At 41.0% G+C, this 11577-nt stretch overlaps 1 long non-coding RNA gene across 1 annotated transcript in view; it reads right to left on the reverse strand.

Moving 5' to 3' along the window:
* The window catches only part of LOC142071906 (uncharacterized), a 56026-nt gene extending 52227 nt beyond the window's left edge, over positions 1–3799 (reverse strand). The window contains exon 1 of the long non-coding RNA XR_012668132.1: positions 3609–3799. This is a non-coding gene — a long non-coding RNA (uncharacterized LOC142071906). The remainder of the gene's footprint in view (positions 1–3608) is intronic.
* Between the last annotated feature and the right edge of the window lie 7778 nt (positions 3800–11577).

An 11577-nucleotide genomic window follows, 5' to 3' on the forward strand; every position in this document is an offset into this window, starting at 1 on the left:
GTTGAAACTTACCTCAGAATAAGGTTGCCTACTTTTCCCACTGACATCTATAGAGAGTGAGTTTTGACCCTGTGATGCAGCATCTGCCCTACACAGGACTGAAAGGGGTTAAGGTGGCCAGGCAGGCCAATTAATCCCACTGGGTGCACCTAGAGGAGCAGCGGGGAGCATGCCACTAATTAGGAGTAGGTTCAGCTGTGCAGGAACAGGTGGGACCAATATAAAGCCCAGGAGCGGCACTAATGGAAAAGTGGGCTTCAATAATTCCCTGAGTAGAGATGCTGGTAATGGGGGGAGAATCAGATGAGAAGGAAGAAGCCCAGGCAACAGCAGTAAAGGAGTCAGGCCATGTAGAGACTTTGGCTGCTTGTTATAGAGTCCCTAGGTTGGATCCCAGTGTGGAGTATGGGCCTGGGTTCCCCTACTAGCCACTGGGAAATGGCAAGGTGTCATAAATATAAAGGGAAGGGTAAACCCCTTTGAAATGCCTCCTGGCCAGGGGAAAGCTCCTCTCACCTGTAAAGGGTTAAGAAGCTAAAGGTAACCTCGCTGGCACCTGACCAAAAAGACCAATGAGGAGACAAGATACTTTCAAAAGCTGGGAGGAGGGAGAGAAACAAAGGGTCTGTGTGTCTGTCTATATGCTGGTTTCTGCCGGGGATAGACCAGGAATGGAGTCTTAGAACTTTTAGTAAGTAATCTAGCTAGGTATATGTTAGATTATGATTTCTTTAAATGGCTGAGAAAAGAATTGTGCTGAATAGAATAACTATTTCTGTCTGTGTATCTTTTTTGTAACTTAAGGTTTTGCCTAGAGGGGTTCTCTATGTTTTTGAATCTAATTACCCTGTAAGATATCTACTATCCTGATTTTACAGGGGGGATTTCTTTATTTCTATTTACTTCTATTTTTATTAAAAGTCTTCTTGTAAGAAACTGAATGCTTTTTCATTGTTCTCAGATCCAAGGGTCTGGGTCTGTAGTCACCTAGGCAAATTGGTGAGGCTTTTTATCAAACCTTGTCCAGGAAGTGAGGTGCAAGGTTTTGGGAAGTATTTTGGGGGGGAAAGATGTGTATTAGTTTAGTGGTGGTAGCGGCCAATCCAAGGCAAAGGGTGGAATATTTTGTACCTTAGGGAAGTTTTGACCTAAGCTGGTAAAGATAAGCTTAGGAGGTTTTTCATGCAGGTCCCCACATCTGTACCCTAGAGTTCAGAGTGGGGGAGGAACCTTGACACAAGGGTGTTAGAAATACCAGCTAGGTAGCAGGTCTAGAAGGATTTTGAGTTCCCCTGAAAGGCTAGAGGACTGAGTCATGAAGAGGAGACTTAAGATCTGAGAGTGAGTGTGGTTGCAGAGTGAGACTGGATGGGGGAAAATACCACTGGAGGCAGAGCACAAGCCTGGTGGAGTGAATCTCCAGGATAGCCATCAGGAGGCACTACTAGCAGCGAGCGTAGCCTGTGACAGACCCATCCTAGCCTAGTTGCTCTTACTTCCTGGCAATGATAGCCTCCACAGGGTTAGGTTAGAACCATCCACAATTGAACAAATGCTGAAATTGCCACATACATTCCTTCAATAGTACTGATTATATTTCTAACTATATTACATATCTAAAGATGGATTTTTGTTGGTTTGGAATGCTAACTATAAAACTGATAAACATTAGTTTTCTGGCAGTAGCTAACAGAAGCTTAGTTTAATGCTGTTGGCTGTAATTAATATTGTATGTGTTGGACTGGACTCTTGTCTGAATCAAGCCTTTCCTAACTATATATTTAGGATGGTGGATAATGGAAGTGAACGTTAATCCCACAGACATAATATATATTAACACCTGGGATGTCTTGCACATAATGGCATGGCACACATTTGTGATTGCTGATTCTATCCACCATTGTTGAACAAGACTATCTAGCAGGAAGCTAGTCCTAAATGTATACAAAATTGCTTCAGGCCATAAAGTTATTTAGCTATTATATTTTGGTCTGAGGTTTTACTAGCAGCACTGTAGTAAAGTTGAGGAGGCACTATTGATGTTCTACACCTTTATTTTTTGGTATTCAATATTTCAGAAATTTGCCCTTTGAGCAGAATTTTCTCATTCAGAACTGAAAGATGACTTTTTGGGGAGCTGGCCATGTTGCTGTTTGACATCTTGGGCTATGTGAGCATGGAATAAAAGTAAATCCTTAAAGCCCATTAACACAACAATAGCTTAACTAAATCTTTAGATTTCAGACTTTTCATGATGGAGGTGTGACACTTTCTCATGGCTTCCAGGACTGTGAGAGACCTTGTTTCTCTTTCGCTGAGGCAGGAGGGTAACTTTCTGGTGCTAAACTGGGTGTCAGCTCCCTGTCACTGAAATCTATTAGCCACCCAAACAATCTCCTCTGGAGCTCTGCCAGCCTTTACTCTGCTTTGCGGGTAACACTTGGTGTACCTCAATTCCCAAGCACCTCCCTGTAGTGTCCAGTCCCTGTCACTGGACACTCAGCTGACTTGATAATCACTGTATTTCTAAAGACCCAGTGTACACACTTGCTTGACTCAATTGAGGATGCACACTTACTTAATATAAAGGCACTGGGATAAATTCATAATAAAGAGTAAATTTATTAACAAAGAACAGAGATTCAAAGATGTAATGAGCAAGGATAATGAGAAGCAAAAGATAACATCTTTCTACAAAACTAGGTCTTAACACTAGCAAGTTATTCTTATCTAAAGTAGTTTCTCATTTGAAACCTTTTATGTGGTGCTTGCAGGTTTTCACTCATACCATGATCCAGATTTTTCATGATTCCCCACACCCTGCAAGGGGATTTCTCAGAAATGGATAACAAAGGGTTTCTTTCCCCCTTCTTATAGGCCAGTAAACCTTTGAAATCTATTCTTTTGACGTGTACTCCTGGATAAGACCCTCTTCCCCCCCCCCCCCCAATGCTGCCTTCACGTTTTCCCCTCCCCTGGTTAATTTGTTCTTCCTGTTTATGTCACTTGCAGATGTAACTCCTATTCTATTTGGCTCACAATACTTAATTTACATTAGAGACAGGGATAGCTGAATAGAGGTGCTTTTGTCTGCCATAAGACCTGTTTGTCCACTCTGCCTTGTTATAGACTTGAAAGCATAATATAGGTATACATAATTCCTCATATAGTATTAATACCTATATTTCACAGTGATATAATGACCAGTCTATCACTTGCTTTCTTTTGATTTGATATCTTCACAGATAAATACTATGACAGCAATGCGTTAGGTGTAGTGAGTTTATCAGTCCTGATGAGTTGCTGGTGCAGAGTAGTGAACCACCATTGGGCCTCGTGTCACGGGAGGGCATGTGCCTTTGATATATTGGGGGAAATTTAACTTAGAAATAATATCAGTACTGCACTGCAAAGAGTTCAGGCAGTAATTCAGAGCCTTTGATTCCTAATGCCTAACCCATCAGACGCAGAGGGACCTGCCTAGGGCACCAATCTCAATTACTTCCTCTCCCATATGGGGAACAGCAACAGCTGGAAGGGGCTTTCATAGTTTGCTGACAACATCCCCCACTCAATTTAAGATTTACTCTGGATTCCCCACACCTTACCTTTAGTTTCTGTATTGCCATCGGTTATTAGTCTCCCTTCACCTCACCCCTTTTCAGCCATTGCAAATCCTCAGCTTCTTTCTTCCTGATCATTATTCTGCTTGCCTCCTTCCTCTATCCATTTCTCTTTGTCCAGTGCCTTTTCTTACTCCAGCAATCCCTTGGTGGTTCAACCCAAGTGCCTTTGAAAACCAAGTTTTCTGTAATATGAATAAAACAAATATATCAACCACCCCAAAGCAAACCAAACAATAGAGCCAGCATGCCATGTGCTTGCCATCACCCACATCAGTTTTCCTGAAAGCTGTATGTGTTCCCACTACCCTTCATCTATTTTGTCTTTTTAAGGTCACTGGTGCAGGGATTACATTTTCCTAAGTGTTTGTATAAGTGCTTACGATAATGGGGCCCTGAGCCTCATTGGGACCTTTGGGCTCTACCACAGTAAATATAAAGGATTATTATGCCTTTGAAGAGACACACACCCAAAGCCTGAAGAAATCATTATGTGGAATATTATGTTTGTGAAGTTACACACACTTACATGTACAGAACTCCAGCCAATGTTTCACACCCCAAAGGTAACTTGGTAAAATGTCACCTGCAAACTGAGCATTTGGATCCAAACTTTGTGGTTTAGAATTATCTTTAGCTATTACTAGTATTTCAAAGCACTAATATTAATAATACCTAGCTCTTATGTAGTGTTTCTCATCAGTACATCACAAAGCGCTTTACAAAGGATGGATAAATATATTTATCCCCATTGTACAGATGGAGGAAAGTGAGTCACAGAGAGGTGAGGTCATCCCACAGGGCAGTGGCAGAGTCATAAATAGAATTCAGGTCTCCTGAGTCATAGCCCAGTGTTGTAGCCATGATACCTCCTCTCTGACAAGGATGAGATTTTATTTCAGTGTTTACATGTGTTCAACAAACACTAGAAATCCCTGGGTCAGGAATTAAGATGTACTGAGGAATCTCATGGTGGATGGAAATCTGTAGCCTTCCTCCCGAGTAAGTTAGTATATATCAAATGTAAAACTGAAATTGTAATTGCAGGTGAGCTAACTAACAGAGAGGATATTTATAAAACACTACATTTCTCTAGAAATCAATACTAAAGCCTCAGAGCATTGAACATACAGGCAAGGCTGGCAAAACCTTGTCTGCAAGGTATCAGAGTAACAGCCGTGTTAGTCTGTATTCGCAAAAAGAAAAGGAGTACTAGTGGCACCTTAGAGACTAACCAATTTATTTGAGCATAAGCTTTCGTGAGCTACAGCTCAGCTCAAATAAATTGGTTAGTCTCTAAGGTGCCACAAGTACTCCTTTTCTTTCTGCAAGGTATGACTCAAGTAAACAGCTTGCTTTCTCAGATGGTGCATTGCTAGCAGGCTCTAGCCCCAGACATGCCAAAACTACTTGATAGTCCTTGTACAGAAGAATCTTCAAATAGCACAATTCCATTGTTTGCAGTGGAGCTATGCATGCACCTAAAATTTGCAGTAAGGAGACAACTCCTTTCATTTTAAGCACAATACGACATAGTGTAGGATCACCTCTGTAAAATGAGGATAATAATACTTCCTTTCCCCGATCCATTCTCTTGCTGTGCCAATTTAGATTGTAAACTCTTTGGAGCAGGGACCACTTATTATTATTTGCTACATTTGTACTGTACACTGCTGGCCCTGATCTAGGTTGGACTCTCTACATGCTAATATGATATAAATAATTGCTTTTGACTAATTGCTAAAGATTAAGTACAAAAACTAAAAGAGTTATAGCCACACTTGAAAATTGTTTAGTGGCTTAGAACAGCAGTGACTAACACACTTGCTGTAGCTGCTCTTGGAACTGGGAGAGATTTTTTTATGAGACAACACAATTTTTTTTATTACCCCTGGGAGCTGGTAATTAGTGTTAGTTTTTTGCTTCAAGATAAATATGGGATTCTGGTCTTGTATGAATATTTTGACTTTATTAGATTAAGCTTTAGTTTGCAGGACCAATTAGGCTGACCCTGTTCAATTAGCTGCTTTGAGACTACACTCAGTAAAGGCACATCATGTTTGTGTGATTTCTCTCATAAAAGTTTAACATAGTGTATAATTAGAGGAGATTAAGTGCTTCCTTTCTTGCAACAAGGTCTTCCCACCCACAGATTCTGACAGGCCTAACACGTTGCCAACAAAATCAATCTATACCCAATTAAACATGAACACAGAGATTTAAACCATCTCTCCTCTGAACCCCTCTTATCTTCTTCCCTTCCCCCAAAACATACACACAGAAGGGGAGGCAGAGAAAACAAGGAATTTCAGAAGGGTCACCTAGCTGTTGTCCCTTCAGGGTTTGGGGGGAGATGGAGCAGGCAGGGAGAACAGTAAATGCTGTGGATCCTGGATCTATGGTTAACAGAATCCCCTTATGTGCAAAAAGAAACTGAGTACTTGTGGCACCTTAGAGACTAACCAATTTATTTGAGCATGAGCTTTCATGAGCTACAGCTCACTTCATCGGATGTGCAGAAGCAGAAAGGTGGTCCCCTAGAATGGCTGCATCTCTGGGCTTCTGCTGCAAAGCCTTCTTCCTCGAATAGCATAGCTTGCACAGGAGCCACGGGGCTAGTGGGTGACTCCCCTATGGCTGCACAATGGAAGCAGTGGAGAGGACTCTACAACACTTAATGCTGCTTGAAGTATCATTAATTCCCAAAGAGAGGTCAGCAGGACCAGAGGGGGACAATGCTGTGGAGACCAGCAGGCCCCTACTGATCTGCCCTGAACTCCCATGAAGCCCAACCCCTACTGTGCACCTGTAATTGGCAAGGGGGATGCGGAAGGTAATATGCATAATTCTATGAAACTCCCCTTTTTTTTCTGCACCTCAGTTTACCTTTCTGCTGAAGCACAGGCCAGAGTTCTGTCTTTTCAGGACTTTTCAGAAAAGTATTATTATTAGTTAAGCTCTGGAATAGGTTTCCAAAGGAGGTTGTGCAATCAGTATCACTGGAGGTTTTTAAGAACAGAACTATATACACTCTGCTACTGATTAATTTAAAACAGTAGAACTTTTATGAAAAGGCAGCTACATAATACTGGCATCCTCTTATCCAGAAGATCTGCTTTATGGGAGTATTGAAAGTCCTATCTATTTACTTAAATGGAAACATCTGTCAGGGATGGTCTAGGTTTACTTGGTCCTGTCTCAGCACAGAGAGCTGCACTTGATGACCTCTCAAAGTCCCTTCTAGCCATACAATTCTGTGATTCTACACAGAGGTAGACCTTCAAGCTATTGTATAAAAAACTCTGAATGCAGGTGTTAATTAACAGCTGCCAGTCAACCTCAAAGAGAGAGTATCATATAATTGCCTAGTGAACAAAGTTTTAATAAATGCACAAATATTTGCAAACAGTATTGGGAGTATCATCTTAAACAATACTAGTAGGCAGTAAATCTGTTGATATTCCTTATACAGGCATCCCCACTTGTTGCTATTACATATATTTCAGTGCAAGGTTTCAGCAGAATATATGCATTTTATACTTTAATACACACACACATCCCCTCTGAATTTCCCACAGATACGATTTCTCAGTCTCTATAGTGTGGCCTCATAATGTACGTGTATGTGTCATGGCATGCCTCTTCCTGGTCACACACCTTCTTCAACACTGCTCTGGGTTACTAGTATAGCCTTTTTAACATTGAATCTTCCTCTTAGGACACCTGCCTTTAAATATTGTGGGATCCTGGCTGCTTTTCTTAACTCTATTTTGAGGTCCTTGAAGATCTCTTCAAAACCCACTGATTGACTATGCCTCTGACATGAGGTTTTTCAGTTGCCCTCTAAACACTTCAGAATCTCCTCAGCAAAACAACAATCCAAAGATTCTTGTGTTCAGGCACTGGAATTGTGGCTGAATTAATAGATGACTGTCTCCTTGATTTCTAGTAAGATACGGATATTGTAGCTATATCCGAAGTGGTACAGGCATTGGGATGCAGCATTCACAAGAGATGCATCTCTTGGTCCTGCATTTTTCAGTCTGTGTGCCTGTTTCCAACCCCTGTATTTATAATCTTTTTGTCTTAGGTTCTGATTGACTCAGTTCTTAGGGGTTGAATGTGTGGAACCTGCAACACTGCATGCCCTTAATGGAAACTTTCAGTACAGCTACAGAAACAGCAACTTATCATGTCTTCTAGTAACTACCACACCACTCCTTCAGATGGCTCTTGGACCTTCCAATTAAGCTGCCCTGCCCTCCTGTCCGCATGTGTGCAGAAGCACACAGGGTCCGACTAAAATCCATATATCCTCCCCACTGCTTCTCTCCTTTGCTTTTGATATAAAAACATCAAACACTGCAGTTATAAGCATGGGGGTCACACACTTATACAGATCTTCTGCAAGGTCACGAAAGTGAGGGGACAATGGTGCAGAGCCAACACTGTCCTGGAAGGAATAGTTATTAGATAAAGGAGTTAGTTCCTAAAACTAGCAATAGATACAACAGAAGCAACTGTCCTTCGGGCTAAAATTATTTTGATTGTATCTATCTATTCAATCTATATAATTACTATGACCTGAACCCTCAAAGGGACTTCGGGGTTGCCAACCCCGAGTGTCATGGTGCCTAACTTTTAGTCGTCTAGAAAATCACCAGAACAACACTGCGATACACAAAGCCTGAATTAGGTTCCTAGGCTCCCTATTCAGTGAAAGAGGAGAAAAAGGCACCTTAGAATGCAATCCACAAAAGCCAGCATGCTTTGCAGGGAATTGCTTAAGCTTGCGATTGGAGCCAGGGGACTGTATCTGGGTCTCCCATGTGAATGCCCTAGCCACCAGGCTACAGAGTCATTCCTGCTCTTTTGCTTTGCCTCAGTGACTGCTCCACTGTGGATAAAGACACCCGGATACCTAGAGTGAGGCACATGCTCAGAGGCAGAAACTTAAGGGTTGGGGTAATGTGCTGTACAGGGTGTGATTTCTAAAGCACAGTAATGTGTGCACATTAATCGGTCCATGTAGACCCTGCGGGTGCACACTAACAGTTCTCTAGTGTGTTTTAATGTAATAATGTTTCAGACAGCACCGTGTTAAAGCACACGAGCAGATCTTTGCTATGTGAGCTAAAGGATTAATTACAATATCTGGCAGCAGGAGTAGGCTATTATTCTGTATGGACTTCCAATAGAGCGTATACAATAGAACATATACAGCAGACTTGACCTATTTTACAGACAGCATAACCAATTACACCGATTTGGGAAGTTCTTTTTGAGAGACAGTGTGGCTAAATGGATGAGCCTTGTGGGATACCATAGGAGAGATCTGGATTCTGATATCAGCTGGTGTAACCTGTCAGTAGGCCTTACTTAGCTGATGTTAATAACCCATATTACTAATAAAAGTGTAACCTACAACTCATGGACCTTGTCCCTTGTAAAACTGAAATAGGTGCAGAAACATTATGTCAGTGCTGCACTAAATTGCAATGTGCTATCCAGATTCTATGTTGGCAGCACCACACAAAAGGCCCTAAAAATGCCATATCCAGTCACAGGAGGATCTCCTCAGCATACAGAGATTCTTCAGTGCAGGAGAGCCACACTGGCAGCCATCCAACGCTATCTCTCTGCTGCCAGTGTAGGAAGTGTGGCTAGGGCTTTCTTATGACCTAGTGCTCCCGAGCTGCCATTTTGTTCTCATGGGGCAGCAGAAGTGAATGAAAGCAGCGTCTAGTTGCTCTGTTATGCCATGGACTAGCCCAGCACGCAGCTGGCCAGAATTACAAGTGTGCAAAGGACATGTCTGAATAAGCACTCCAGAGCTGTTGTATGTTCTCCTTGGCCATAGCTGAGAATAAGGGCCAGTATTCCTAAATATTGTGGTGCTGAATGTAGAATATAAACTCTGCAGGGGCCTGATGACCATACTGTTACCAGTAAATGTATGTTCAGCTATCATCTCTGATTGCTAAAGGGTTTGTATTATTTAATCAGTGATGGCATGTGTTCTGGTTCTCACTTCCTGTAGTGGGTCCACATGCTAGAGCATAGTGGTGTGCTGCAGAACAAAGAGATCCTGAGGTTGGGCTTTTGCACAGTGAATTTTGTGACCAGGGCTATTGGGCTTTGACACACTGGGTTAGTATAAACCATTTTTTATCTTAAATGTTATTTGGTTGGTTTTTTAATTGTGAAATTTGAGGAGTGAGGGGCTAAGAGAACAAAACTCTCAAACTTGATCACAACATTGTCTCCCAGCAGCAATTAAAAAGAAAATATGTACTTTTTTATTTGCTGTTTGCAAAAAAACTAACACCTTTGAAAATCAATGTTTGGTCCATTACAGTAAAGCTTGTCTCCAGAGACTGGTGTAAATTGTTTTGATCCCTGTCAATTAACATTGTTGATAAGTGCCATTGATCAGCTAAATAGCTTTGTTTGAACGACAAATATTTCCACTTTGTGGAAGATACCTGTTATCTTGATATTGATGTACCCTACTGTAGTAAATTGCAAAAAGTTAATTTTGGGGGTGCAGAATAACCTTACTTAATGCCAGTTTCATGAAAGACTATCGCAGGATTAAAAGTTTGCTGTACAATGTAATACATAATAAAGTATTTTTCTAGATTTGGTGATTTACCTTTAGCTTCAGAGCCACACAAGAACCGTAGACTGACGTGCAATGACAATTAATTCTGAGTTAGTGATATAAGTAAATTTCCAACCCACTATAGTTTGGACCTGCTCCTATATGCATATGGATGCTCACATACACATACTGAAATTCCATCCCCTGTGTTGTACAGGAAGTCAGACTAGCTGATCCTTTCTGACTGTAGAGATTGAGTCTATGAAGAAAAGGGTACAAAAATACATATGATCACCTTTGAAATGTTTTGACCCTTTCATATATTTATAATTGAAATGATAGAACACAAGATGGGGTAAATATAAAGTTTTTATCAACTTGGGTTTGGAATAGTTGTATCTCTGTTTCATTACAGATAGATCATATATCATTCTAGTGGTTTCTGATATATTGTCAGGACCTTAGACTGCATTCTGGTCACATGCATGGCTATCAGAACTTCTATACACATAGTGAATATTAAACAGAGCACCGGCCGTTCATCTTCTCTATGTACAGCAACTCCTCTAAATTACTTAAGGTCCTTAGCCTTGATCTTGCATTGAGATTTGGGTAAATGCAGTAAGTCAATGAGCTCCTTATGGGGACAGGGGTCTTCCTCTACCCAGGTGGTTCTCATTTCAGGGTTGGGGCAAACTTCTTTTTTGCTTGGGTGGGTTTTTGTTTTTAGTGAGTCCAAAAAGAAGAAATTATTTTGTAGGAAGGAAGCTTAAAAACCATGCCCTGTGAGCTATTAAATAAATAAGACATATGATTCATTCTAGCTACAACATTAAGTAGTTTCTGTTCAAATGGAGGAAAAGAAAACAAGAATTTTTTTTTATTTCGTTTCTTTGAAAAAGTATAGAATGCTTTTTTTCAGTGGAATACTGCAGCCATAGCAACAGAGACAGATGCCAACAACATCTTTGCCCACTTCAGCCTGGATCATCACTGCTGCACTGGATTGTTGAGCATTCCGAGAGTCACGAGACAGTAAAGTACATATTCTCAAGAGACTGAAAGGAAAATGCTCCACAAATGCCAAGCTGGATCTTGGCACTGTGGTTGCTCTTCAAATGAATGGTACTGTATGTAATAAACAAGCAAAGTGAGGGAGCTTAAAAATCTAAATACTCTCTTGAGAGGAGATAGCAGTTCCTGGGAATAGTGAACAAAAGCTATCAGAAAACTAAGATAATTGATTTTTATCATGAATGGCTTACAATTATGGATGTGTGGTTAGAATAGGAATGTAGGTTCTGCAGTACAAAGCACTGCATTCTCTAATGCTTCTTGAGGTTTTATTTA

Source organism: Caretta caretta, chromosome 4 (assembly GCF_965140235.1).
Source record: "Caretta caretta isolate rCarCar2 chromosome 4, rCarCar1.hap1, whole genome shotgun sequence".
In the NCBI taxonomy this organism is placed as follows: Eukaryota; Metazoa; Chordata; order Testudines; family Cheloniidae; genus Caretta; species Caretta caretta.